The sequence below is a fragment of the Myotis nattereri genome (assembly GCF_964212035.1).
Source record: "Myotis nattereri genome assembly, chromosome: 6".
Taxonomy (NCBI): Eukaryota; Metazoa; Chordata; class Mammalia; order Chiroptera; family Vespertilionidae; genus Myotis; species Myotis nattereri.
In genome coordinates, this window is record NC_138081.1 from 18,169,497 (window position 1) to 18,192,752 (window position 23,256).

A 23,256-nucleotide genomic window follows, 5' to 3' on the forward strand; every position below is an offset into this window, starting at 1 on the left:
TTGCTTTCTTTGCTGGCAGACTTTGGAATCAAACATTTCCTTCCCACTTAAAAATAATTACACTAGATAAAAGGTTTAATCAATCTTTAGTTCATCCCATCTGACTTTGAAGGTACCTTTAAAAATAATAAACAAAGAGATGCTTATGTTTCTCTTTTCTTCCTTAAGGTTGCATTCACTTAAAACACAATCCTTTGTATCTAATTGAATTTCATATTTTATTATAAATATTTAAATTTTAAAATAATTTATGTCACCATAAATCATTAAAAATTAAATCATAATAGAGAATAAAATAAAGTTATGATACCTAGAGGGCATCTGACCCATCATTTGGCCTCTTATTTGTACACTAGAGGCCCAGTGCACGACAATCATGCACTGGTGGCGGGGGGAGGGAGGGGTCCCTCAGCCTGGCCTGTGCCCTCTCGCAGTCTGGGACCCCTCAAGGGATGTCCTCCTGCCGGCTTAGGCTTACTCCCCCGAGGGGTCCTTAGTGCTGCCTCGGAGGCAGAAGAGGCTCCTGCCACCACTTCTGTGCTCACTAACTGTGAACCCAGCTTCTGGCTGAGCGGTGCTCCCCCTGTGGGAGTGCACTGACCACCAAGGAACAGCTCCTGCTTTGAGCGTCTGCACCCTGGTGGTCAGTGCACATCATAGCAACTGGTTGTTCTGCCATTTGGTCGATTTGCATATTAGCCTTTTATTATATAGGATAAATATTCTCTGAACAGTATCTATAATGTTCTGAAAATCTCCAGGAAAAGATAAATGACTTAAAGAAATGACTAACCACCTATGACAATATTCATTCCAACACTGAAGCACCTTTTTAGGCAGTGAGCTAAAAAATACGTATCTCCTGTAAATCTCTTCCACTACATTTCTGCTTTTAATGGAGTGGCCACATAGGTAGCCAGTCACACTGAGAAGATTCAAAGCCAAGGCTTTCTATTAAACTCTGATGCATCCCCCCAGAATACCCTTCATTCCTTCTTCATTTTCTTTCCTTACAGTGAAAACCCTTTTAAAATTCTTTTCTCATTTCTGAACTCTCTTCAAAAGAACTTTGTGATAAAGGCTAGTCTGTACTCGTAGTGTCCCTTTATTATGGTTGAAGCACCCGATCCTGAACTTGTGCGGCCCTGCAGAGCTGGCACCCTCTCACTGCAGCGGGCCCCCCAGTGGGGCATCCAATTTTGCAAGAAAGGATTTCAGTGCAAAGGTTCTGCAGACTCTGATTAGCTCAGCATGGGCTCTGCAGGACTTCCAGATGAGAAGATGCAGCCTCCTGTCACTTCAGAGGCAGGAGGAAGAGCCAAGCTGCTCTCAGAATGGAAATCATCAGAGTGCAGCTCCAGCCCGGGAAAGAGGAATGGGTTATATACAACCAGTGCCTCTCCTTTCCCTCCCAGAGGGTGCAGAAGTGCTAACCAACCCAAGGTCTGACAACCACTGTGCAGCCCAGATGGGGAGAATAAACCAAACCAAACCAAACCAAACCAAACCAAACCAAACCAAACCAAAAGTAACATGGAGGAGAAATGCTAAGAAGGGCTAGGATTTCCTATACGCAGAGACACAAAATGTATACTTTTTTTGCAGATTCCCTGAAAGGCTAAATTAAAAGTGAACTTGGTACATTCTAAAACGTTCTGAAGGAAATAGAGATAACAGTCTCCATTTCTTTGATTTGATAAGAAAACTCCATTTTTCATTTATACTATTTATTAAGACAAAGACATATGTAACACATTTTCAGAATGCTTCCTGCTAAAAGTAGTTCAAGTAGCCCTAACAGGTCTGGCTCAGTGGATAGAGCGTCGGCCTACAGACCAAACGGTCCCAGGTTCGATTCTGGCCAAGGGCATGTACCTTGGTTGTGGGCACATCCGCAGTGGGAGGTGTGCAGGAGGCAGCTGATCGATGTTTCTCTCATCGATGTTTCTAACTCTCTATCCCTCTGCCTTCCTCTCTGTAAAAAAGCAATAAAATATATTTAAAAAAACAACAACAACAACAAATAAAAGTAGTTCAAGTAAAGGAATAAATTCTAGTTTTCTGTGAAAATCACTTGGCTGTCATTCTTTTAGCCCAAAAACATTTTATGGAAAGAACAGTTAGAAAAAGAATAGTTGGAGGTGAGAAATTCCCTGAAAAGGATGGAACAAAGTGAGTGAAAGAAGTGGGGCACCTTGAAACACATTTTACCTTCTTCATATTCCACCAAAGTCAAGCCGGCTCGAAAGTTTTAGTCAAATCCCGAAGGTCCATGATATACCAGAACAGAGTTGTTAGTTCACGTAAGTTGCGTTACAAAGTTTATTCTATTACTTAGTGACAGAGTGCCTAACATTCACATTATGGTTGCAAATGCAATTGTCCCCTCAGCAGCTTGCAAGAGAAGAAAAAATACTAAAAAATAATTAATTAAAAAAAATACCCTGCCTTCAATACTGTGAGACATCTTACATACTTTCCCCGCTTAGCTGACTTTCACTCCTAGTTGTAAAGCACGATTGATATTATGTGAGTGTCATAGATGTTGCTCAGTGGAGGGCAGTAGCATAATGTCAATGTTCAAATAATTAAAAATAATTTTATTGGACCCCGGGGCAGTAGTGAGGGCAAATCAAGCCAACCGAGTACCACACTCTCAGAGGTCTGGATTGGGCTTATTTTAAACCTTACTTGGTGCTAATGGTTCAGTTTTTACAACACAGAAGATAGGTATCCTTTAAACAAATCACAGTTGGAGATGTTTTTTAAAAAGTTACCCAACTTCAGCAAGATAGAAACTGTCTTAGTCCATTTGGGCTGCTATGACAAAGTATGGCAGACTGGGTGGCTTATAAACAACAGAAATGTATTTCTCACAGCCTGGAAGCTGAGAAGTCCAAGATCAAGGTGCTGACAGACTTGGTGCTTGTTGGAGGTCTGTTTCCCGGTTCCTAGACGGCTGTCTCCTTCCTGGTCCCCACAGGCAAAGGGGATGCAGGAGTTCTCTGGGTCTCTTTTATAAGAGCACTAATCCCATTCATGAGTCTCCACCCTAAGCACCTCCGAAAGTTCTCACCAACAAATACCATTACATTGGGAATTCGGTTTCATCATAAAACTTGGGAGGGACTCTAACATTCAGTCTGTAGCAGAAACATCATCTCAACATAAGTGCAGTGCAGTTATGAGAGCTGGTTTCTTGGGGTTATACCATCAATGCATATGGCTCTCAAGAGCACCAATACTGGTCCCTCTAACGCAGCGGTTCTCAACCTGTGGGTCGCGACCCCTTTGGCGGTCGAACGACCCTTTCACAGGGGTCACCTAAGACCACCCTGCATATCAGATATTTACATGGCAATTCATAACAGTACCAACATTACAGTTATGAAGTAGCAACGAAAATAATTTTATGGTTGGGTCACAACATGAGGAACTGTATTTAAAGGGCCAGAAGGTTGAGAACCACTGCTCTAATGTTTTAGGACTTATAGTTTATAACAGAGAACCTGATGCAAGATTGCTCTCACCACCAACAATAATAATGTTACCATTTGGGTATCTTCTCTATATCAAATATTTAATTTGCATTATTTGATTCAATATCACAATAATGCTGCAGGGTAGGTCCCACGCCCATTTAATAGATTAGAGCTATGGTGAGTCCTTTGCTATAGACCCGGGGCTAGAACCAGACACCTCCAAAACCCTCTCTGCAGGACTTGAAATATGTTTGAAAACAGTAAAGCAAAGTTACCTGAACAAAACATGGACAGCTATAAACAACTCATCACTCTTTTCAAGAATCTCCACCTGAAGCGTACAATTTAGAAGCATTTGAACCACTCATTGACTTGGGCAATACCAGGGGCCCTGAGACAATGCCATCGTATTCAGGAGGCCAATGTGTCTTTGACCCGAAAGGTCCATAGACCACGTCCACAGGGGGAAATTTTCAAGGTTTCTAGTGTTAGCTTAAATAATTTTCATTTTAATGTTATTTAAATATGCATGAACATAGAACCAGGTATAATGACCTTATTCTTAAAGCTCTTATAAAAGTATTTTTGAAAGCACACAAATGTTTAAATTAGATGCAAATTACAAAACCAGTGTAGTTCAGATTAGCAGTGCTGGCTACCCTGTTTCATCCTGACCCGAGAATACAGGTTTTCTTCCTTTGCTTGTATGAAAACTTGAGCAACCATGAAGCCTTCCCCTCCCCCCTTTTATAGATTAAATCCTATGCTGTTCTTTTCTCCTAAAATACAAATAGTATTGCTTCTTATTGCGTTGCAACCTGAGGTGAGTTATTTGACTTCTCTCTGCCTCATCATTCTCATCAGTCAAATGGAGATAAATGATAGGACCCACACACATTAAGTTGTTGTAAGGATCAAATTAGTCAATAAATATAAAAGTTCTCACAATTGTCTGGCACACAGTAAATGCTCCTAATTATTATTTATTATTATAAACAGAATAGTTAAGGAATATATAAGCATAGGAACTGAAAGACAGCTTCAATACTCAATTGGTTATAAGGTAATCATACTAACATCCAGAATCTAATTATATTACATTTTTATCATATACATGAAAATAGACAAATTAAAGGTATATATTGTTTCTATATTATAAACTCTAGGGCAACTAGTAGAAGTTTTAAAAAGACATTTAAAAAGCCAATAGTTAAGATAAAATAAAATAGTGGGAGTGGAGTAGAGGGAGTCAATAGGGTAAAAAAAGGAGACATCTGTAATACCTTCAACAAGCAATCTAAAAGCAGGCAGGAAAAAGAAAAAGAGAATAAAAACAGATAGAACAAACAGAAAAGAATTAGAAATGTAGCAAACCTTAATCCAACCTTATCAATAATTACATTAAATATAAATGATCTAAACCAGTGGTTTTCAACCTGTGGGTCCCGACCCCTTTGGTGGTCGAACGACCCTTTCACAGGGGTCGCCTAAGACCATCCTGCATATCAGATATTTACATTATGATTCATAACAGAAGCAATATTACAGTTATGAAGTAGCAATGAAAATAATTTTATGGTTAGGTCACAACATGAGGAACTGTATTTAAAGGGCCAGAAGGTTGAGAACCACTGATCTAAACAAATGTATTGAAAGCCAAAGATTATCAGATTTTTTTTTTTTTTAAACACACACCCAACTATATGTCAGGAACAAGAAATCCACTTTAAATACAAAGGCATATATAGGTTTAAAGTCAAAGAACGGGGAAAAAGAATAAAATGCAAATGCTAATAAACAAAAAGCTATAGTGCTATGTTAAAGTTTTATTATCATAAAACTGAATACACAAAAATTTTAAATATGTAAGAACCATATCTACATCTAAATCTCACAGATCCATGAGAAATAAGAATAGAAGTAGAATTGGATTAATGTTAATTAATACCCTGCCTTATATGCTCAATAGGTATTATATCAAATTTATTTACATCTTTTTATTTTATTATTTGAAAGCATATGTTATGGTATTTATATGAATGGAGTTCAGATAAAGTAGAATAATCAGTGAGCAGGAATGTTAGACTAAAGCTGTATATGAATTCTAACTAGCTAAAATCACATTGGAATTCTTGTCACTGAGTAGGCACATATTTCACTATTAAATGACCACATTCTAAGTATGTTATTTAATTAGAAGAAAGTACTAAAATATTACTTTCAGAATGTACCAGATAATGTTAATTAAAACTAAACCAACTAACCAAACAAAAAACCCCAGATAGCTGTCTAAACTAAGATTTTAGTGACTAAAGAGACAGCAAGACTCTATTATTTTGAAAATCAGAAATGCCAAAAAAAGGGTGGGGGGCGGAATTCAACATCCTAGCATGGGAAAACTGAAACATCTTGTACCACGATGAAAATCTGGGAAATCTGGGTTATATTTCTTTCTTGCATGAGGAAATGAGAATTCCAGCACTAGTGTTCAAATTGAGTAGGTGTAGATGAAGGAAAATATTTATCAACAAAGATGCAGAAATGCTTCAACAAGAACAGATAAAGCACATTCTGCTAACAAAGAAAATGACAGGCTTCAACAATTGAGAATGTCCCATATTCACTCTGGCCTCAGTGTCTGCATCAGTAAAATGAGGACTAAGCCCTCTTAGGATGGCTGTTAGGGCTGCAAAGATACACAGGAATGGGTCTCTAGATGGCCATGCTTGTGCTCAGGGACCCTGGGACCTTGGCCACAGGTGAATGATCCAGGAGTAGACATCATATCCTCCAAGATGGGACAATCATATCCTTTCTGGCATTTGACATTTCACAATTTAATACATTCATTCATTCACTCATTCATTCAACAAGCATCTATTGAGTGCCTACAAAGGACATTGTTCTAGTCTCTGTTGCACAAGACTGACAAAGGTATTGTTCTCTTAGAACTTACATTCCATTGGTAGATACAGACAACCAACAAGAAAATAAGAAAATATTAGATCCTATGCAATGGTGAAATTATAACAATGATGAGGTGACGAGGAGTGACTTTGTAAGGAAGCAGCTACTTCAAGTTGGGTGGTGAGAACAAGCATCTCCGGAGATGTGATAAAAAAGAGTCAATCCCATAAAAAATGAAGGGAAAATCATTCCAGGCAGATCTAGAAGGAAGACCAATGTGACTGAAGCATGATGAATAGGGAATGAGCAAAATAGACATGAGTTTAGACAATTAGATCAAGTTATGTAAGGCCTTGTGGGCCATGGTAATGTGTTGGATTTTATTCTAAGAGCAACAGACAGCCAATGGAAGATTTTGTGCAGAGGAACATGACCCAATTTGTGGTTTCAAGAGGTCACTCTGGCTGAGTGAGCTAGAGACTAGGGTCGAGATTAGAGGAGAGCAAGTGTGGAAGTAAGGGAACCTGTTAGAAATGACTTCAGTGTCCAGACGGCAGGTGATGGGATTGAGGTTATAGTGGAGGGGGGCAGAAGTAGAGTTTGGAGGTGAAATTAATAGGATTTGCTAATATGGAGAATATGGGACAGAATATAGTCAAGGAAGATTGCTATGCTGGTAATCTGAACTACTGGGTAGCTGATGGTACAATTTCCCAAAATGGGGAAGACTGTGGGAGGAGCATGGCTTCTTGTTTGTTTGTTTTTGGTTTTGAAATCTAGAGCTCTGTGTTGGCCAGGTTATGTAAGAATGCTGTAGTAGACATCGAGTGCTGTGTTGGGTCCCAGTACTGGGAGACAGTAGAGCTGAGTCACATTAATGATGATGTCCAACTGAGGATCTGCAAACCTTGCTGCCCACAGGCTGGTCCCTATTTCTGCCATTCTGCAGTCTTGATGTTTAGCTTTTCCAGCGATTGCATAAGATGCTCCTGCATCCTTTCCATAAGTTGCCATTTTTGCTTGAGTTAGCATTTCAGCATTTATTGTATGCAACCCAAAAGGACCTTAACAAATCCTTGGTGATAGCAAGATCATTTCTAAGTTTCTTTCCTGCTTTACTATTTTCTGAAACCAAGAAGCCATAACTAAACATGGTGTCATTTAAAACTTAGGTCATGGTTGATGAACACAGTAGGCACTGGCTACATTAGGAATAATGGCTACACTTCATTGAGAGAGGCACTGTACTAAGGACTCTGAAATACCTTATCTCATTTAATCCTTAAAACAACTCTGAACTATCTTATTTTATAGAAAATGGAAGCTCGAGGGCAGATGTAAACCGTCTAAGGTCACAGAGACAGTAAGTGTTAGAAGTGGGTTTCAAATCCAGGTCAGGTTAACCCCAAAGTGCACCGGTGATCACTGCACTGACTGCTGGGAGTCGGTTTTTCCTGTCATGACTGGCGGTGACTCAGAGAGAGCCTGAGAACATCACGGCTCCTCTGGTTGGTGGTACCCCGACTGCAGCAACCTATTGCTGGGCTCACGGCAGGGTTGGCCACTGCAGTCGGCCGTGTAGAGCTCTTAATAGAATGTGGAGAGTTCCATCTCCATCCCCTTCAGCTGGGGGCTCTGTTCCTCAGCGCCATTCAGCAGAGCAGAACCAGCGCAAGATGCGGATCTTCGCCTTGGCCATGGGTGGGAAGGCAGTCACTGGTGTCTTGAGATTTGGGAGGACACAAGATATCTTCAGCGGTCATGCATTTCACAGACTGAGGCCTAAACAGGTTACTTCCCAGGATTACATGACTAATTAGTGAAGTTAAAATTTGAAGACCAGGTGTCTGAGCCTGTCTTAGTAATTTCCAAGCTCATGGTGCTTGCTCCTTTCCTGCTTGACAATGAGATCTTGGAGCTTTCCTAATGGGGGTGGTGGTGGGGAATTCATCAACTTTCTGTTCTCAACCTTGCCCTTTCTGAATTTATTTTAATGGAGGTGTAATATGTAAATATAAACTGCCCAATCTTAAATACAACTCAAGGAATTTTTACAGTATAACCATCATCAACATAATGATTTCCCAGCTCCACACACAAAATGTTTTCAGCACCGTACAAGGCACTATTGTGCCCTTTGCTGACAATAAGCACCTTCCCTCCTCCTTGGGATAACCACTGTTCTAGTGTCTATCACCATAGTTTTGTCTGTTTTTAAGCTTTTTGAAAATGGAATAATAAATATGTACTTTTCAAATCTATCTTCTTTTTCTCTATATGACTGTGCTGCATATAGTGACTTATTCTTTAAAAAAAATAAATATATTTTTTAGTGATTTCAGAAAGAGGAAGGGAGAGAGAGAGATAGAAACATCAATGATGAGAGAGAATCATCAATTAACTGCCTCCTGCACGCCCCCTACTGGGGATCAAGCCGGCAACTAAGGCCTGTGCCCTGACCAGGAATCAAACTGTGATTTCCTGGTTCATGGGTCTATGCTCAACAACTGAGCTCGACCAGCTGGGTGGCTTATTCTTTTATATTGCTGTGTAGCATCCCACTGTGTGTACATGTCTAGATTTATTCATCCATTCTCCTGGTGATGGACATTTGAGCATTTTCCCCTTTAGAACTATTATGCATAAGGCTGCTATAAACATTCCTGTGCATGTTTTCTGGTGGACATAGGCACTCATTTTTCTAGGGAAGCAGAATTACTAGATTATAAGGAGGACGTATACTAAGTTCTAGAAGACACTACAGTTTTCTAAAGCATTTGCAATAGGGTGCTCTCCCACTGGCAATAAAGGAGAGTTCCAGTTGTTCCCCTTCTTGCCAGCCCTTTGCATTGACTGCCTCTGCTTTTAATCACTCTGTTGGTTGTGTAATGGTATCTCACTGTGGTTTTAATTTGCATTTCCCTGATAAATGATGGTTTTGGCCATTTGGATATATATTTTTTGAAATGTCTGCTCAAGTATTTTGTTGATTTTTAATTGGGTTGTTTGTCTTTATCTTACTGATTTTTAAGATTTCTTGCTACATTCTTGAAATCAGTGCTTTGTCAGATATTGGTATTGTGACTATCTTCTCCCAGTCTGTGGCTTGTCTTTTATTCTCTGAGTGGTATCTTTTGATGAATATGAGTCTTGAATTTTTAACAGAATCTGGTTCATCCATTTTTTTAAATCATGGTTAGTGCTTTCTGTGTCTTATTTAAGAAATCTTGGCCTATTCCATACCTTGCCTCTTTCACGCAGGAAGCCCAGGAGCCATTTAAAAGCTGTGCCTTTCAGAGGCTTGGGAAATGCTGACACTGAAGCTTTTTTTCAGCACAGGAGAGGAAAGATGTTGAGAAGTCAGAATGGTGCTGAAGCGGTGGAAACTCTTGGACGCCCTGGTGTGTAGTGGGCAGGCAGGAATCAAGGACTTATCACCGGAGCTGGTGGGGGGAGTTTTCTTGAGAGAAAATAACAGTAGCAACCATCCAACAAATGTGATCTGTATCAGGCCTTGTCCTGATACCATCCCCATGCTCTTGATAGAGGCAGTGTCCACACCTCCCTGAGCAGCTGCTGCGATTTCCCGACCAGGTTTAGAGAAGGGCTCCAGCGGAGAGCTGCACTATGGTAGGTGTGCAAACAACCTTATGCCTTTCTCAGAACAGGGAGGACTACAGATATATGTGAAGTGGACACAAGTACCCAGTGTTTGTGTTGGATACTTCTAGCACCATCACTTCATATTCTCCTGGCCCCGCCTGCCTCTTATTCTAGTTACTGCTGCAGTTGCTAGTTTTATGTGTTCGGATGAGGACTTGTCTCTTTCCATCCCAGACTTCTCCGCAGGCACCCCAACAACATGCGTGGTGTTCATGCATGTACACACCTGAAGGTCCTAGGAGTCAGTTAATCTGCGCAGTGGTTCACAGCAAATGGGTAAATGCTTGCCTTTTTCCTTCCCCGGACAGAAGATTCTGTACCATGTACCATCAGCTTCTCTTCTCCTTGGAATACAGCAACCTGTCACCTGCATAGCAGGGTCCAGCTTCCCTCCTTCCCTGCTCCACCCCACCTGGCCCTCACCCTGCTTCTTGTCTTTAAGCTTCTATCCCAGGCTCTGCTTTCTGGGGAACCCAGGCTAAGAGGGCGCTTACTAAGACTTCTGCTTGATTTATTTCACTTCATTAGATTTTAAATGTGGATCAATTTTACGCTATTATAATGTCAATGGAACACTCAGACCTTTTCTAAGAAAGGTATCATCATGAATTAAATTCATCCAATCAGATACACACGTCAGCCACATGGGAAATGTATTCAAGAATCGGTGTGATCCTTCGTTAGCCACAGAGCTAAAAATATTTTTCCTAAGACATCTGCTGGAGAGGGGCCAAAACTAGAATCGAAATTTATGTTGGTTCATGAGCTAATCAAGGCACTGAACTCAGTTAAGACAATTCATTATATGAGAAACAGTAAGAAGCCAACTGTCCAGGAAATGCGAACTCATCATTTGGTTTCCACAGCCGGGGCACAGCCCTGTTCCTAATCGGACGCCCTTTGGTCATGACTGCCACTTGTCCGCTGGCACCTCCTAAGCTGATGTGCTCAGAACTCGCTGCTGGGGTGGTCAAGGAGCCTCCATGGGCACTGGCACAGGCGGTAAGGAGAGTGTGCTGGGGATGGAGCCAGCGTGCTGCAGAGGCTATAGTGTGCAAAATGCCACCTAGTGAAAGGGACATGGTGAGAAGCAGACAGTGTGTCAACAGCAAAGTGACACCTGAGGGGGCTGTGTGGCTCAAGACTGGCTTGTTTCCATGGCCAAACAGCCAAATGTCAACATACGGTTCAACTGAAATTGCCTTCTCCCTGGCCTGCTCAGCATTTCTCCTCTGGGAGATAAGAAACAGAGTAAATACTGAAGTATATAATATGCCATAAAATAAGTAGAGCAAGGAAGGGGGATGAGGAGAGCTGCGAAATGCATTGTAATATGCAGGGTCCGAGTACAGCTCCTCTCTTTGGATCAGCCCCTCATGTCTTCCATCAGAAACCTTCCTGCAGATAGTGGAGGCCAATCTATGATTTAGGGGCTGCTTTTTTTTTTTTTTTTTTAGGAAGCAGGAGGAAGAAAAGAAGTCTTCATGTATTACAGTAATGAGAGCCATAATTTCACTTTCTGTTAGATTCTAAAGTAATTATCCAACAAATCAACAACTGAAAGAACTCACAGAAACAGGCATCAGATAAAGATGTGGAGAGAAAGCCCAGTGCAGTGATGAGCAGCGCATGCTCTGAGCCAGGCAGCCAGGTTTGGGATCCTTGCTCTGCCATTTCCTGGCTGGTTGACTCAGGCAGATCATTCATCTCTCAAAGCCATGCTCTCCCTACCTGTGCAGGAGGAATGGTGATAACAGTATTTACTTTACATGGGAGTGTGAAGATTCAATGAGGTGATATGGGAAACACACATTAGGTACAACACTATTCCTGTACTTACGTGGGTTTCCTATATCATCTCACTGAATCTTACCTTTTGTGACAGTATGGATGGACCTAGAGGGTATTATGTTAAGTGAAATAACTCAGACAGAGAAAGACAAATACCATATGATTTTACTTATATGGGGAATCTAAAGAACAAAATAAACAGCCAACATTGAAACTGACTCACAGATACAGAGAGCAGGCTGAGGGTTGTCAGAGGGCAGGGTTGGGGGTGAGGTGGGATTACGGTGAACGGATTAAGAAGCACAGATTGGTAGTTACAAAACAGTCACAGAGATGCAAATCACAGCAGAGGGAACAGAGCCAATAATGTTGAAGTAACTATGCATGGTGCCAGGTGGGTACGTGTTGGGGGGACAACTCTGTAAAGTACATGATTCTCTAACCACTATGCTCTACATCTGAAATAATGGAATAATATGGAATGTAAACTGTAATTTAAAAATTTCAAAAATGTGTAAAATAAGCAAAACACTCAATAATGTTGAACATTATTAGTCTAGCCCCGTGGTCGGCAAACTGCGGCTCGCGAGCCACAGGCGGCTCTTTGGCCCCTTGAGTGTGGCTCTTCCTAAGCCTTAGGAGTACCCTAATTAAGTTAATAACAATGTACCTACCTATATAGTTTAAGTTTAAAAAATCTGGCTCTCAAAAGAAATTTCAATCGTTGTAATGTTGATATTTGGCTCTGTTGACTAATGAGTTTGCCGACCACTGGACTCTAGCCAAACAAGGCTTCAATGATCCCAGAGAACATGAACTCTTATCTTAGACAAAGGGGCCCACTTTGCAACAAAAAATGTGAGGAGAAGTTTGAGTTAAGAGTAAGAAGAAGCAAATGTGACTGGTGGGGCCTGGGGGCTTTCTTGGCACAGTCTAGGTCAGCATGTGACCAAGTGTGCAGTGCAGGACTGCCGGATGAGGTGGAAGGACAGCTGTTGACTAAAATATCATTTGAGTTGGGCAAACCTGAAGGATGGGAGGCGGAACTTGTGACCACAATACATGAAGAATAACCTGCAGAACCTTTGAATATAGTCTGGAGAGGAAGATCTGTAAGTCAGGGAAAGACAGAATAACTGACTTCAAGGAACAAAAGTGTTTTTCTAGCAAAGAAAGAGCAGACTTGCTTCGTTTGCTCACACTGGTACTAGGATAAATGAGTTCAAGTTACAGGGTTTCAGGAAAAAGGTGAGTCATCATGAAAACCGTCTCAGTAAGGAGTGAAGGCTCCATCACTGGAGGGGTTCAAGGAGAGGCTGGAATACTGGAGGGGAGGGGCTACCTTAAGTAAGGGGCCCTTAGATGTCTCTCAAGTCTATTCCAACCCTGATATCCTGACTTAAAGCCTCAATGAAGGAGGAAAAAATAATATGAAGCCCGGAAGGGCTCCAAGCTTGGAAATAATCTGAATCAAATCAAAGTGAGTAGTAGAAAGGGATGGAGGTGAGCCTCTGGATGAAGAGAAGTTTACAGAATAAGGTCGCAAGGTGATGGTGGTGTCGCCTGTGAAGACTGTCCCAAAATGTTGTTTTACTTAATTCTGACCATAATCCTGGGAGGTCAATTTTACCCTCGTTGCCATTTCATTATGAGCAAAGGGGGCCTAGGAAGCATTTTGCTAACAAAGGCAGACCTATGCCTTCCGTCCAGTTCTCTGATGTCTAGTCCAGCATGCTTTCCAGTTCACTCTACAGAATTTCTGTGTTGGACTAAGATGAGGGATATAAAATGAAGACATGGTGTTTCAAGAATTTTAACAGCCTCCGCACTGATATCCCTGCCCTCCCCCCCTCTCTCTCACCCTGTTTTCTCTTTTCTCACATCTAGGCTAGAATCCTGGAGCACTGTGGTCTTCCTAAATTATGGCTCTTAACACTCTAATGATACTCCTTGGCTCATGGGGTTAATTGCAATGCTTTGTTCAAAGTCATCCACAGCATGACCTATTCTCACCCCTCACTCCAGCACTATCTTCCACTACTCTCTATATATGCTGGGAGTAGGCCAAGTGTAGGGCAGTAGAGAGTGGTGGGGATTGGGGAAGGCTTGCTCTGTTGAAAAAGGCAGGCTTAGATCATCTGGAGCCAGAAAATGAAGTCATAAGGTGATCATAATGGAGTCCATGAAGACTGTCCAAAATGTTGCTTTGCTTAATCCAGTGATTCCCAAAGTGGGCGCTACCGCCCCCTGGTGGGCGCTGCAGCGATCCAGGGGGGCGGTGATGGCCACAGGTGCATTTGTTTTAACTTTTTTTGTATTACCTTTCTATTCTGAGTTCAATAAATAGTTTCATAATTTCAAACTTCAATGTTTCTAATTTACACCTTTCTTTACTATATTTTACGGAAAAGGTAGAAACATTAATACATATATCTTTCTGTTTAATTGCTATTAAAATTTTTAAAAAATTAATTTCCAGGGGGCGCTGAGTAATATTTTTTCTGGAAAGGGGGCGGTAGGCCAAATAAGTTTGGGAACCACTGGCTTAATCCTTATCTCACCTGGGAGGTCATTCTCCAGGGGAAAAGGAGATTTAGTGATGTCAATTCTACCAATGCTTTAAGAGAAGCTCGGATGTAGATTTTAAATATAAAACCTCCCTAATTTTTAAAGGCTAGTAATAAATTTAATTTAATAAAACAATACTATACAGGACAAATTAAATCCACCTAGTCCTGGCCAGGTGACTCAGTTGGTTGGAGTGTTGTCCTGTATACCATAAACCAAAAGGTTGAGGGTTGGATTCCTGGTCGAGGCACATGCCTGGGTTTTGGGTTTGATCCCTGGTCGGAGTGCATGGGAGGCAACCGATCGATGTTTTTCTCTCACATCAATGTTTCTCTCCCTTTTCCCCTTCCTCTCTCTAAAAATCAATAGAAATATATCCTCCAGTGAGGATTAAAAACAAACAAACCCACCTATGGACCTGGTTCACAGGTGGGCATTTTGCAACTTCTGATCTTTTAGTTGACGCTGGCCCTCATTTGCCCAAACTGAAGTGAGTCGTGCTTTGTGGCAGACCCCTGGTAGGAACCGAGCACCCTTCTCATGGCACTTGAACTAGTCAGCTCTACTAGACTCCATGGTTTTAAGGTATCAAGTTTTTTTTTTTCTTTAGGGAACTACACAATGCTCCATTCATTTTAAGTACTCACAAACAGATTTGGAACTTGATTCGGTAGAAAGAGACTCGTAAAAATTCAGTTTTGCTTACATATGAACTCAATAAAAGGGGTTGATGAGTGAAGATGCTCCCAGATCCCAAGCCCACATAATGACAATAACCGCTAGGACTGCTTAGGTGGGTCAAGCAAGAGGTTCAAGGAAAGTTGGTTCTTTGTTATATTGTGCCCATTCAGAATTCAAGAGCTTAAAGTCCTTTGAGTTTATTTACTTTCATTTGCCAGAAGAGCATCAAGCAGAGATTCTATTCTATAATATATGTTAGGAAGAGGATTGAATGAGAGCACACAGTGTCCTGACCCAACATACTCAGGGAGGAAACTTTGTTTTATAATACTTGTAAAAAAAAAGTATAAAGACTGATTCAGCTTTAACTGGTTTTGCTCAATGGATAGAGCGTTGGCCTGTGCACTGAAGGGTCCCAGGTTTGATTCCGGTCAAGGGCATGTACCTTGGTTGCGGGCACATACTCAGTAGGAAGTGTGCAGGAGGCAGCTCATCAATGTTTCTAACTATCCCTCTCCCTTCCTCTCTGTAATAAATCAATAAAATATATTTTTTTAAAAAGACTGATTCACATTCCCTCTAAAGCAATCTCTTAGTTAACACAAGATTGCTGCTTACTTATCTCTCCTTAGTAACAGTCAATAAACAGCTGCTATTAACAATTTTCAATTTTTGCCACAGTGTTGAACCAAAGCAAGCAATTGATATCGTCAATATTAGTAACCTCATGGGAGAAATTGATGAGTTATCAATGTTTGCACTCTTGAAAGACTTGATAGATTTTTTCACTAAAACGGATGATGCCCTACGCAGAAATGTTAATTAAAAATTGTATAGATTTCAAAAAAATGACAATTTTGTGGATGAAGCTAATATGTGATTCTCAATATAGCAAAACTGCTGTGTCTTTACCTGCTAAATCTCATTACTGGACTCTAGTTGATTTAAGGGTTTTTCGTTATCGAAGTTTAGAGACAAAAGTGGCAAGAAAAACAATAGCCATTTATTGAGTGCCTTCATGTTTTAAGTACATTCTTATTCCATCTACAATACCCAAAAGAGTAACATTATACCCACTTTAGAGATGATAAAATTGTAACTGAGAGATTAAAAAAAAAAAGTCCCAAGACTGCCCTAACCGGTTTGGCTCAGTGGATAGAGCGTCGGCCTGTGGACTCAAGGGTCCCAGGTTCAATTCCGGTCAAGGGCCATGTACCTTGGTTGCGGGCACATCCCCATTGGGGAGTGTGGAGGAGGCAGCTGATCAATGTTTCTCTCTCATCGATGTTTCTAACTCTCTATCCCTCTCTCTTTCTCTCTGTAAAAAACAATAAAATATATTTAAAAAAATGTCCCAAGACTGCAAAACTAGTAACTGTTAGGGTCAGCCCAGCCTTGTCTAAAACCCATTCCCTCTACAAGATATATACCACCAACTGCTTATCTAGGGATCTTGTATTCCATTGGACTTTCAGAAAGATTCCATTATTTGCCCAAAGGGAGTGGCCTGAAAGCCTATATCTAGAGCTTCGGCCTCCTTATTTGGTCCCCTTTGAGTCTTCCCACAGCCAGAGGCTGCATCACAGGTTCCACTGCATCTATAAAGGATGCAGGAAGGCTGAAGACCTCTTAGTACTCACCTGGGCAGAAACTGCTGGCTTATTTAGCATAACTCTAGCCTTATCTAATGACTGCAAAAGATCTGAATGATATTCAGAACCTGATTAGAGATGGTCTTGCCATGTGTTAATCAATATCTTTCTGCAAACAGGCAGAACGAACCACTGGATGGTAATAGTATGTAAAGCAGCATAAATGCATGGAATGCCCCATCAGCATGGAAGAATAGACAAACCCAAGGCATGAAGGTGACTGGAGAGGCAGCCTGCTGGGCCCTAGTCTCCCCAGATGACACAGCAGCCACATTGAAGAGTACCTAAGACCTGCCATGCCTTTCACATCCCAGGTCAAAGCTTACCTGTTTCATGAAACTTGACAAGCTTCTCCTAAGAATGTGTGTCTGAGATTCCATTAGCACCTTCTGGGAAGTCATTTAACGTATATGAATTCTGAGCTTTGAGTTCTCAAGTCACTTATTTAAAGGGTACATTTGTCACCTGCTATAGAAATCGCTCCTTGTCCCTCAATATCCACCTTCCTCTTCTGTTTATCATAGAATCCAGGAACATGGCAGCATTCTCAGGCTCTCTTGCACCCAGTGTGTCCAGGGGCCCATGCTCTGGCCAGGTGAATCTGAGAGGAGGTGATATGTACAACTTTTGGAGCCTGCCCTGTCAGAGAGGTTCAACTCGCCTCCTTTCATCCTGTTGCCTAAAACTAGGCCTGCAGCAAACTCAAGCACCATTAATCCACTCTTTCATCTAACTTTTAATGAGCATCTACTAAATGTAGACTATTGCTCTGAGGCAAAACTGCTGGCATGATGGCAACAGGTGACTCCAAGGGCAAGGTATCAAACTTTTTTGCTTTGTGTATGCTAAGCTCAGGGACTATGAGCTTCCATAAACATATTTTAGCAATAATGTTGAGGATTTGGGGGCTCATTTTTGCATGTGTGTTTGTTCTCATAAGGGGCCCAAAATATTCTAGGTCCACCATTTAACATCATTGAATTTCTCTTTCCAAGCTGTGAGAAGTTTGCAGAGACATCAGGATAAAGGATATCGGGATGTGATTGTAAGTCAGTGTCCCTCAGCCACAGACTAAGTGATTTCCCAGGGCAGGCACCAGGGTTTGAAGCTTTGATTTTAGACTCCTGGCCCTAGGAGACCATCAACCCATGCTGTTTAAATGCACTTGCTGCATATCCTAGGTGTAGCAATAACAAATATGCCTTTCTCTCCCCCCAAATCAACCTTGTTGAATGGCAACCTAATGACATCCTCAGGATGGCCTCTTTTCTGCTTTGATTTCTCTCCTCTTTAACAAAAGAAAGAAAGAAAAGACAGAGGAATAACAAAAGATAATCAGCATAATTCAAGGGTGCTGGGACTCCGCCGCTGAGTCCCGCAGGCCCTCCTCCTGTCTGGCTGGGATGAGGCAGCCTCTCCTCTCAACTCACCTCTTCGCAGCATCAGTCTCGGTGCAGCACACTCACACTACAACCAGAGGACCCGCTGTCAGGCCAGGTGGATGGGTCACTCCCCTGCTTACTCCCATGGCCCAATCCATAAGGTCCAAAGCTCCTTTGTAATGTGGGCCCAGCCTCTGTATCTTGTATGCACCAGGGCTCCACTTCCTAGAAGTGACCACTCTCCTCAGGATTTCTGCTTTGGTGCAGCTCCCACCCCCCGCTCCCAGGGGTACCCTTCCCTACGTCCACATTTCCTTCACCTGCCCAACACCTACTTAACCTGTAAAACTGTAACTCAAGAATTATCTCTGTGGGTAATTCTTCATCATCCCAGATCACCCTCCTATAGATGTCCAGAGAATACACTAGACTGGGCTTATTCAAACCATGGCATTTTCTAAACTCTCTGTATCTATTCACTACCTTCACTCCTCCATCAGCTACGCACCTTTTGAGGGCAGGAGGCATGCCTCTATCCATGAATCCCAAGGATTAAAGCAGTGCCTTCTATCTGGCAAGTGCTCCGCCATGTTTGTTAACTATGGAATGAATGGACGAGGTGCCTCACGAATGCCATACACAGTCTTCAGTGATAACTTATTGATCACCTACATTCTAACAGCCCTTCACCTAAATCTTCATCATTGTTTTGTACATAGAAAAAGTCATGAATACAAGGTATTGTGAATTCAGGACGTTTTGCTTTCAAAGACCAAGTTGTTTTCCACGAAACCACAAAACCAAGTTGCTTCTTGCTTCCACCTCCAAGAACTATGCAATAAAAATCTGAAGTCAAAAGGAACAAACTCCAACACATTTTGGGGATACTTCTAATCTGAATTTCTCATTGAGAGAATACTTCCCACCTACATCAGGAGGGTGGCATGAGGAAGTATCTACTGAAAGAGGGTTCAGGTCTTCTGAGGCTAACATCAATGTGGCCTGTTGCTGATGCGAAGTGTTACTTAAATATAGAATGTTATTTTGCTGAGCACTACACTACAGTATTATTTTGCTAGGCACTTTCCCTTACAAAGTGAGAATATAAAATAGACCATCCACCATCCCTCTCATTAATAATTCAGACCTGCTGCGTATTCATTCAGGCAATGTAATAGTAGAACTTTCAGCTTAGTTTTTGTTTTTGTTTTGTTTTGGTTTTTTTAAATATATTTTATTGATTTTTTACAGAGAGGAAGGGAGAGGGATAGAGAGTTAGAAACACTGATGAGAGAGAAACATCGATCAGCTGCCTCCTGCACACCTCCTACTGGGGATGTGCCCATAACCAAGGTACATGCCCTTGACTGGAATCGAACCTGAGACCTTTCAGTCCACAGGCCGATGCTCTATCCACGGAGCCAAACCGGTTAGGGCTAGTTTTTGTTTTTTAAGTGTCACAGAAGGGTTTACTAGTTTTGGGATATAAGCTAGTAACAGTCAGAGGCATGTGTGCATGGCAGAACACAGAGTGTCTAGGGCAAAACGCCTATTAAGCAAAAGAGAAATTGAGCTCAGCTTGGGTAATTAATCTAACTTCCACCTATCTCCACAGTTTTAAAGTAGAAATGGGAAGTGAAGGTCAATATTAAAAGTACTGCAATTACAGTTTAGCATTACTGTGGTGAAAGCAGCCTACAACCCCATTTAAAATTCCTGCTCAGAGGCAGATGTAAATGGATTTGAAGAAATTGCTTCTGAGCTCAATCTCTGTTTTCCTTATTGGACTTCTTGCCTTTAAACCCCTGTATCCTGCCATATAAACCTGGCCTTGGGTCTGGAAATCTAGACCATCCCTTTCAAAGGAAGTGGTCTAATAGCATGTTCAAGGTTACTGAGAATTGGAGCCTATCATTTGTTTGTTAATACACGTTTTCTTGGTGTTACTGCCTGGAGTCTCTAGGAACTCAGAAGTGGATAAAGGGGAAAGCTCCTGATCTCCTGAAGCTTGCGTTCAGGGGTGGGGAGAGGGAACTAGACAATGAACCAATAAATAAACAGACTATTTCACCTTGTGATTGTGCTGTGATGGAAATCAAGGCAGGGCGAAGGGTGGGTGACCAGCAGGCTGTGCTATTTTCGATTCAGCAGTCAAGGAAGAGCTCTATGATGAATGAGGAGCAAGCCAGGGGGGTGCCAGGAGGAGGAGCATTCTGAGCAGAGGGTACAGCAACCTAAGTTCAAGGAGTTGCTTGGTCTGTGCAGGGATCAGGGTGGTTAGAGCTGAGTGAGAGGGGGAGATACACAGAGCAGATGAGACCGGCGAGGCAGTTGGGGCAAGGTCTGATGGGCGCGGAAGACCATAGCAAGGACTTGAGCTTTATTCTGAGTGAGATGCGAGCCACTGAGCTTCAGAGTTTTGGCCAGGTGGGTGGGGGTTCACTCAGGCGGCTTCCCTTCCCATTGACTCCATCAACATCAGCAACTTCCTTGGGGCTTTATCTCTACACCGCCCCCCGCCCCCACCCCATGGCTGCAGAGTGAGGATGACGCTTCCTGTCTATCCAGACCCCTCATTTCCTGGTGCCACCTGCTTTGAAGGGACCCGTTACCCAGGGACACTTGTAGAGGCAGGAAGTCACAGACAAGGAAAGAGACATAGCCTGAGGTCTGTGGTTCCTCACTCCCTTGCTTAGCCACTTGCTTCACACGCTGATTCTGTGGCCTCAGAGCGTCACTGAGGTAGGTCACTGCTGCCCTGTGCAAAAATGAGTTGGAAGCTGCAGGGAAGAGTCTAATACAATTAGGGCAGGTAAAGTAAAGTGCGCGGGCAAAAAAACTCAAAACTCCATATAAGAAGTCTGCTTGTATTAATGATGATGATGACAACAACAACGACGATGGTAAGGGCTAATATTGTTTGTGTATGTTCTGTCTGCCAATAACTCTAAGTTGTTTATAAACTCAAATGCATATAATCCTTACCGCCAACCTACCAGGTGGGTACTGTTTCTTCATTTTGTAGTTGAGGAAACTGAGGCAGAGAGGTAAGTCTCTTTATACAGTAAATGGTCAACTGGGCAAATAGAGAATTTCAACCAGAGTGTCTTGAGAAAGGCTAGTAATCCAGGACAACCAGAATAGGGAAACTGAGACAGATAGTTAAACAGCCGTTTACAGCCATCTAGAAAATCCAGATGCCAAGCAGTTTGCAGCCATCTAGTAGATGCTATCTTCCCTAAACCAGGGACATTTAAGAAAAAATGGTTTGCACTTCTCCCCAGTCAGAGCGTAAATAGGTTAAGTCACCCTACTCAGGGCAATAGATAGCAGAAATTCAATTAGTGTCATTTGCTAACCACACCCAAGGACAGATGCATTAAGAAAATAATCCTCATTTTGCTACATCAGCATAAAGCTGATGAATATTCTATTGAGTTCCTCCCCTAAGATCTCCCCTAAAAACTTAGCCTTTAAAACCCCTCAAAATGAAGGTCCAGTGAGCACTCTCTCCCTTCAGGGAGCATACCCATGCTTCCCTTCCCCTCCTTCTTCCCCCTTCTTAGGCATACATCTCCTAAACCAGCCGTGGGCAAACTACGGCCTGCGGGCCGGATCCGGCCCGTTTAAATGAATAAGACTAAAAAAAAAAAAAAAGACCGTACCCTTTTATGTAATGATGTTTACTTTGAATTTATATTAGTTCACACAAACACTCCATCCATGCTTTTGTTCCGGCCCTCCGGTCCAGTTTAAGAACCCATTGTGGCCCTCGAGTCAAAAAGTTTGCCCACCCATGTCCTAAACTCTAAGGGACCCCACAAAGCTTGCAACTAGGGCAGCGGTGGGCAGTGACAGCTCATCTGAACCTGTCCCCACTGCCTGCTTTTCTCTGACCTCTTAGTGAGCCAGAGCAGCCCAGCCTAGGCTCCTTCCCCTGCCCTTCCTTGTTTCACTGTCCCAGCTTTAATAAATGTCCTCTAAAATTCACCTGGACTTGTGTTGTGAAATCTTTCCTGCACAAAGTCAAGAACCCACACACTACTGGCTGGCCCTAGGCAGACCCGCTCAGGGCCAAGGCCCCTTTCTGGTAAGAGTCTGACTCGGAAGCTGGGCTGCTTCCTTCTCACATGCCCTATCAGCAAAGGAGACCTCTTTGGAGGTCGAGACAGCATCATCCTTTCTGGAAAAAGTGGGACCGAGTGAAATAAAGGGCAGCACCGCTTAATGCTTAATGCAGAGCACAGGCCTTTGCATTCAATGGACTTAATCTCTACATCTCCAGAGCCTAGTGTGAGGCCTTGGATACGGAAGGCACTCAATACATATTTGATGTGTAAAAATGAATGAATAAAAGCACTTTGCATAGTGCCTGACAAATAGTAAGTGCTCAATACATTATTGCTATTATTAAGTTTGCTCATGGCTTGCATATCCTGTTCCAGGAAAGGTGGCCTGAGATGATTGTCTTAGTCAATAGCTAAAGGCACAGCGAAGTCACAGTGGGTGAAATCAGTCCTCTCAGATGAACCATTGATGCAGGCTATAATAATACACCAAGAGGTCTGTGTCGTGGCATGAACAGATCCCAGCCCAACTTTCCCCTTACGAATTGTGTGATCTTGTCCACTTTGGAGATCTCCTGTGAGAAAGCTGAGTTTTGTATAATATGGAGAGCACTGTCATTATCATGCTCATTAACAGTTTCCCTACCACTGCTCCACAGTTCTTCATAGATCACCGCTCACCAAGTCAGCGGTCAAAGTTCAGTGACACTGGGACCAGGTGGAGGTGCTCTCAGAGCAGGGTTCTCAGTCTGCTGGTGAGCCCCGGGTTTTCTAGAAGACTTTTTGTTTTCCAACTAGATGGCATAATTAATATTTGAGACAAATTTTAAAACAAAATCCAAAACAGATGCTATGCCTAGAACTGCCACATGCTAGGTTTATTGAGAAAAATTAAATGATTTCAATGATTGATTTATGTAATAGTACTCCCACCTCTGATAAGAAATAGGACAAAAGCAGAGTTTTGAACCCTACAGTTAATACTATATATGAGCTCATTGTCTAATCTTCTAAGATTTACACACACACACCCCCGCCCCCCGAATGCCTAATAATTGATTAA

General features: G+C 42.1%; 1 protein-coding gene across 3 annotated transcripts in view; it reads right to left on the bottom strand.

Moving 5' to 3' along the window:
* The window catches only part of RCAN2 (regulator of calcineurin 2), a 249,491-nt gene that overhangs the window by 68,770 nt on the left and 157,465 nt on the right, over positions 1-23,256 (bottom strand). The gene's annotated exons all lie outside the window — the stretch shown is intronic.